This window comes from Nicotiana tabacum, chromosome 12, assembly GCF_000715075.1.
Source record: "Nicotiana tabacum cultivar K326 chromosome 12, ASM71507v2, whole genome shotgun sequence".
Lineage (NCBI taxonomy): Eukaryota > Viridiplantae > Streptophyta > Magnoliopsida > Solanales > Solanaceae > Nicotiana > Nicotiana tabacum.
The window spans coordinates 12,942,564-12,949,359 of NC_134091.1; the positions used below are offsets into that span (position 1 = coordinate 12,942,564).

The 6,796-nt window shown below is 42.6% G+C and overlaps 1 non-coding gene across 1 annotated transcript; it reads right to left on the minus strand.

The window, feature by feature from the left end:
- Positions 1–1,216: 1,216 nt before the first annotated feature.
- LOC142167698 (small nucleolar RNA R71) lies at positions 1,217–1,323 on the minus strand. Its single transcript, XR_012697785.1, has one exon. It is a non-coding gene; the product is annotated as a small nucleolar RNA R71 (small nucleolar RNA).
- Between the last annotated feature and the right edge of the window lie 5,473 nt (positions 1,324–6,796).

Genomic DNA, 6,796 nt, shown 5'->3' on the forward strand with positions numbered 1-6,796 from the left:
ACGAAGGGTTTAAAGGTGAGATTAGGGATAACGAAACCTTGGTGTGATCCGAGTGAGCCGTAATTAATGCCAGCTAGCGTAATTCGGGAGAATATATCTAGTAAATTATAGTAATTACTCGGAAGAGTGTTACGACAGTCAGATTGCTCATGATTAATAGAGAAGACTTAGACAAATTTATAGAAAACGTAGCGGAAAAGATTCCGACAATAGGGGAAATCACAGCTTTAGATCATTCCAATTCTTGTCTACAACCTGTAGTAGTTAGTTATTAATTGTTGCACTTTCATTACGTAATATTTAGTTAGTAAACATCCAAATTGTTACTTAAATATTTCTGAAGATTGATTGCGTGAGTTCGTGCGAGTTTAGTAGCTGTGTTTGATAGGTTAATTCCCTGTGGGATTCGACTCCGGACTTATTAGCCGGAATATATTTGCAACGACTGCTTAGTCCTTTTTATAAGGCATAATTGGGCGTGATCAAATTTTGGCGCCGTTACCGAGGAATATTAACGGTGTATTAATTGCAGCTAAAAGAATTGCTAGAATTCTTAGTGTAGTCAATTTTCTTCATTTTAAACCAAATACATTGAAATTTTAATGTTTGTAGTCTTGGGTGTTATAGATACATGCTTAGGAACTCCTCGAGAATTGGTGAATTGTTCTAAGCATTATCATATCTTGAGAAAGTTTTCAAGGCATTAAATCGTGCAAACAAGAAGGACAAACAGCAACAGAACTCAACAGAACGAATCGAACTAGACATAGATGATGTAATAGAAAATCCAAATAGCAGAAATAATGCGAATGGCCCGAACAATCAGGGTGTGGCGCCTCTTGTGCCAGAAGCAGCCTTGTATGATTGGGCACAACCCACCGCCGAAAATCTGGCAACCGCAATTGCAGTCCCTCAAATACAAGCGGAATCATTTCAAATCGCAAACAACATGCTACATTTATTGCAGAACAAGGGACTATTTTTAGGGTCTTACATTGAAGGTCCTCAGCAGCATCTGAAAAAATTCCTGTCGATATATGTCACACAAAGGCAACCTAATGTGACACCAAAAGCAATAAAGCTGTTATTGTTTCCATTCTCGGTGACGGGAGAAGCTCACACTTGGTTTAATTCACTCCCCATAAACTCCATCACTACTTGGGAGGAAATAGTCAAGCAATTTGTAAACAAGTTCTACCCACCCAATAAGACTGCCAAACAAATTGATTAGATACTGAGCTTCAGGCAGAGACCAACAGAAATACTACAAGAAATATGGGAGAGGTTCAAGGGTATGTTGGTTAAGTGTCCACATCATGGCATTCCAGAGCAAATGTTGGGGCAAAGGTTCTACATGGGATTGGCAAACAGCTTAAAGGCCAATATTGATGCATCAACGGGTGGAGCATTTTTGAGCAAATAATTCAGAGAATGCAAGATTCTACTCGATAAAATGGCTCAAAACTCAAGATGGATGACAAGAGACTCTACGATCACTCTTGTAGTTCACTCTATGGCTTTGGACCCAAACAACTCTATAGCCTAAAATATGGCCACTCTGATGACACAAATGAGTATCCTCACCAAGAAGATCGACGAATCAGGCCAAAAGCAGCAGGTACACATAGTTGATGCGACTAATGGGGGCTTATGTACACCATGCGTTAACCAACCTTATGTATGCTCGTGGAGTGCAGAAGGTGACAACCAGCACTATCAGGAAGATATGAACTATGTAGCCAACTATGGGGGACAGAGGCAAGGTGGTCAGAATTGGGGACAACAGAATCAATAATATAGACCAGCACAACAGCAATATAATAACAACAACAATCCTAGAGTTGTGCGACCACAGGGTTAAGTGATGCCTTACCAAAGGCAACATGGTTACAACCAGCAAAATAAGCAGCTGGCTTATCAACAACCTCAACAACACCAGGTTGTGAGACAAGATGATGGGCTCGCTGAACTTAAGGGAATGCTGGACAACAACAACAGAATGCTGCAACAACTGATTGGGTCCTCTGGAAAAATGATAGAGAGAGTAGACTCACATGAATCAGCGATAAAAAGTATTGAGATTCAATTAGGACAAATTTTTGTGGCTCTAAACAATCGTCCCCAAGGGACGTTACCTGCAGACATACAAGTTAATCCAAAAGATAAGGGCTCGAAACAGCTTATGGCAGTGAGTCTACGAAATGGTAGAGACTTAGATCTGGAGCAAGATATTGCTCGCGAAAGCCGACCTACTGAAACACTTATGCCAGTACCTATTGAGATAGATGATTCAACAGGGTTAACTGAGGTGAAGGTACACCATGCACAAGAGAGCACAAGCAAAGAAAAAGAGGTTGCAAAGGAGACTGAGGTAGCACAAAAAATGACAGTAGAAGTAGTGCCTGAGCAAGATAAAACTCAAATCACAGGAAAGAAGCGACCTCTAGCACCATTCCCGCAGAGATTAGCAAAATATCGAAAGAACGAGCAATATAAGAAATTCATGGAAATGTTGAAACAAATACAGGTGAACATTCCATTGATTGATGCGTTGCGATAGATGCCTGGGTATGCCAAAATGATGAAAGATTTAATGTCTCAGAAATTCGACTTCCAAGACCTGTCCACTGTTACATTGACATAAACCTGTAGTGCAGTCGTGACGAGACCCATAGCTGAGAAGTTATCAGACCCAGGGAGTTTTACAATCCCATGCACGATAGACAACTATGATTTTGCTAAATCATTGTGTGATTTAGGGGCAAGCATAGACTTGATGCCATTGGCTATCTACAAAAGGTTAGGCATTGGAAGAGCTTGACCCGCGTCCATGTTACTACAGCTAGCCGACCGGACAGTGAAGAGGCCCTCTGGTATCCTTGATGATGTATTAGTACAGGTTGGGAAGTTTGTGTTCCCAGCAGATTTTGTCATTCTATACTGCCGGGTTGACGAGGAGATTTCCATAATTTTTGGAAGACCATTCTTGGCCACTAGGAGAGCTTTAATTGACTGTGAAACTGGAGAGCTCAAAATGAGACTAAATGATGAAGAGATAACATTCAACGTGCAGAAATCTATGCGGCGACCAAGTGAATTTGCTAACTGCTCTCTAATAGAAGTCGTTGATGTAATTTTGGAGGAGGAAGATGAGACCTTGAACGCTAAAGACCCTCTAACAACATGTATCTTGAACTTAGATGAAGTAAATGGAGAGGATTTGGCAGAGTGGGTGCTGGCTCTTGAAGGCCAAGGGTTTTGGAAAAGAGAGTTCGAATTTGAGCCTTTGCACTTAGAAGAAAGAAAAATTCCTCCAGCTAAGCCATCGATAGAAGAGCCACCAAAGTTGGAACTGAAACCGCTACCACCTCACCTCAGGTATGTTTTCTTGGGACCTAACTCAACTTTACCTGTTATTATCTCATTTGGTTTGTTAGATGTGCAACAAGAACATCTTTTGCAGGTATTGAGTGAGTGCAAAGCTGCAATTGGTTGGACCATTGCAGACATTAAGAGGATAAGCCCGGCCTTCTGTATGCATAAGATTCTACTGGAAGATGGCCACAAACCTTCCAGAGAACATCAAAGAAGGCTGAACCCCAACATGAAGGAAGTTGGGAAAAAGGAGGTGATAAAATGGTTAGATGCGGGGATCATTTTTCCCATCTCCGACAGCAACTGAATCAGCCTAGTCTAATGTGTGCCTAATAAAGGTGGGGTGACTGTAGTGCAAAACGAGAACAATGAGTTGATATCAACAAGAACAGTCACGGGATGAAGAATTTGTATGGACTACAGAAGATTGAACAAGGCCACCCGAAAAGACAACTTTCCATTGTCGTTCATTGATCAAATGCTAGATAGATTGGCTGGGAAGTACCACTTTTGCTTTCTGGATGGATACTCGGGGTATAATCAAATCTCCATTCACCTTTCCATATGGCGTCTACGCCTTCCAGAGGATGTCGTTCGGCCTATGCAATGCTCCTGCCACATTTCAAAGGTGCATGATGGCCATCTTCACTGATATGGTAGAGGACATCATGGAGGTCTTTATGGATGATTTCTCGGTGGTGGGAGACTCATTTGATGATTGCCTAAGGAATTTGAAAAGAGTCCTGAAAAGATGTGCCGAGACTAATCTGGTGCTCAATTGGGAAAAGTGCTATTTCATGGTACAAGAAGGTATAGCCTTAGGGCACCTAGTATCGAGTAAGGGCATTGAGGTGGAATGTGCAGAGGTTGATGTGATCGAAAAGCTTCCACCACTCACTTTCGTCAAAGAAATAAGACGTTTCCTTGGCCACGCCGGGTTCTATAGACGGTTTATAAAAGATTTTTCCAAAATTGCTAACCCCTTGTGTAAATTACTTGAAAAAGATCACCCTTTTGTGTTTTCTGATGACTGCAGGGTAGCTTTTGAGGAATTGAAGAAGAGGCTGGTGACAGCACCTATCATAGTTGCACCTAACTGGGAGCAACCATTTGAGCTGATGTGTGACGCAAACGACTATGTTGTGGGAGCAGTGCTTGGGCAGTGCAAAGACAAAGTCATGCATCCAATATATTATGAAAGTAGAACTTTGAGTTGTGCCCAACTAAATTACACAGTGACCGAGAAGGAGATGCTAGCAGTGATGTTCGTATTTGACAAATTTAGGTCATACCTGATAGGCTCGAAGGTAATTATTTATACTGACCATGCTGCTCTCAGGTACCTAGTTGATAAGAAGGAGTCAAAGCCGCGCCTGATTCGATGGGTGCTACTGCTGCAAGAATTTGACTTAGAAATCCGTGGCCGAAAGGGAACGGAGAACCAAGTGGCTGATCACTTGTCTAGGCTGGAAGGAGCCGAAAAGAAGGTTGAGAGGGAAGAGATTGGGGAGACTTTCCTGGATGAACATCTACTAGCCACGGGCCTTAAGGTAGCGCCATGGTATGCAGACATTGCAAACTACCTGGCAAGTGATATTGTTCAATATGACCTTTCCTCTGTTCAAAAGAAAAAGTTCTTTCGTGACTGTCGCATGTATTATTGGGATGAACCTTATCTGTTCAGGATTTGTGTTGATAACATGATACGGAGATGTATCCCCGAGATAGACCAATCTTCTACTTTGCACGCTTGTTACGCGTCACCATATGGTGTCTACTTCAGGGGAGTAAGGACGGTTGCGAAAGTGCTGGAGTCGGGCTTCTATTGGCCGACATTGTTCAAAGATGCACACTTATGGGTGAAGGGTTGTGACTAATGCCAACGAACTGGGAATATTTCCCGCCGACATGAGATGCCTATGAACCCAATTCAGGAGGTAAAAGTGTTTGATGTATGGGGAATTGATTTCATGGGGCCTTTCATCATCTCATATGGCAACAAGTACATACTTGTAGCTGTAGACTACGTGTCAAAATGGGTGGAGGCTGCAGCGCTCCCTACAAATAATGCAAAGAGGGGAATTGGTTTTTTGAGAAAGAATATATTTACCCGATTTGGCACTCCAAGGACAATAATCAGTGACAGAGGCACTCACTTCTGTAATCGAGCCTTCGCAAAGTTGTTAGAAAAGTATGATGTACGCCACAAAGTTGCCACCCCATATCATCCACAAACGAGTGGGCAAGTGGAAGTCTCGAACAGAGAGATAAAGAGCGTTTTGACAAAGACTGTGAATGCTACAAGAACGGATTGGGCGAGAAAGTTAGATGATGCACTCTGGGCCTATTGTACCGCTTTCAAAACTCTGATTGGCATGTCGCCGTATAAATTGGTGTTTGGGCAGGCGTGTCACTTACCAGTGGAGTTGGAACATAGAGCTTTATGGGCATTGAGGTAGCTGAATCTCAATATAGAAGCTGCGGGTACAAGTAGAGTCACCGAGTTGCACGAGCTTGATGAGTTTTGCTACCACGCTTTTGAGAGCACAAGACTATATAAGGAGAGAATGAAGATGATGCATGATAAAAATATTCTTGAGCGGAGTTTAAAACCCGGAGATATGGTATTGCTATACAATTCAAGATTGAGGTTATTTTCGGGCAAATTAAAGTCAAGATGGTTAGGACCATTTCGTGTGGTAGAGATTCGCCCCACTGGTGTCATAGAGATCACTGTGGAAATTGACTCACGCACGTTTAGAGTCAATGGGCACAGGTTAAAATATTATTTGGGCATGGATGATGCGAAAGTAGTGTCGGTAACTCATCTGCTCGAGCCACCAATGTTGAGCGAACCTTAAGTGTGATTACCTGCTTTGTGCCGCGACGTTAAATCAGGCGCTTCATGGGAGGCAACCCATTGTAATGTTGTATTTGTCGTGCCGCGACATTAACTAAGGCGCTCGTTGGGAGGCAACCCAATTCGTAGTTGATTTTTAGTGAGTTAGAATTTTTCTTTTCGTTTTTAGGTACTAACAAGTTTGCAGGTGATTTTGGCATGCCGTACGGAGCACTACGCGTCACCTGAAGAAAACCTAGCGTGGGAGCTCGCCTTACATGGGTTGAGCGAGGTGTAACAGGTGATAGAGCTCGCCTCACATTGGTTTATGCGAGCTAAAACTCGCATTATATCTAGCGTCGCAAGGTAAAAGGCCAGATGGTTCAAGTGACAAGCCTCGCGCAGCAAGCCCTCTAGCTCGCGTATGACCTCGCGTCGCGAGGGCTAGAGCTAGGTAATAATGCAGGCGGCACCAGGTAAGTATTTGTTGGGCTTATTTTAATTTTTGTTCCCTTATTTGCTTTTAACTCCCTCAATTAAATACCCAAAACAAAACAAAAACACAAAACCGTAATCTAAAAC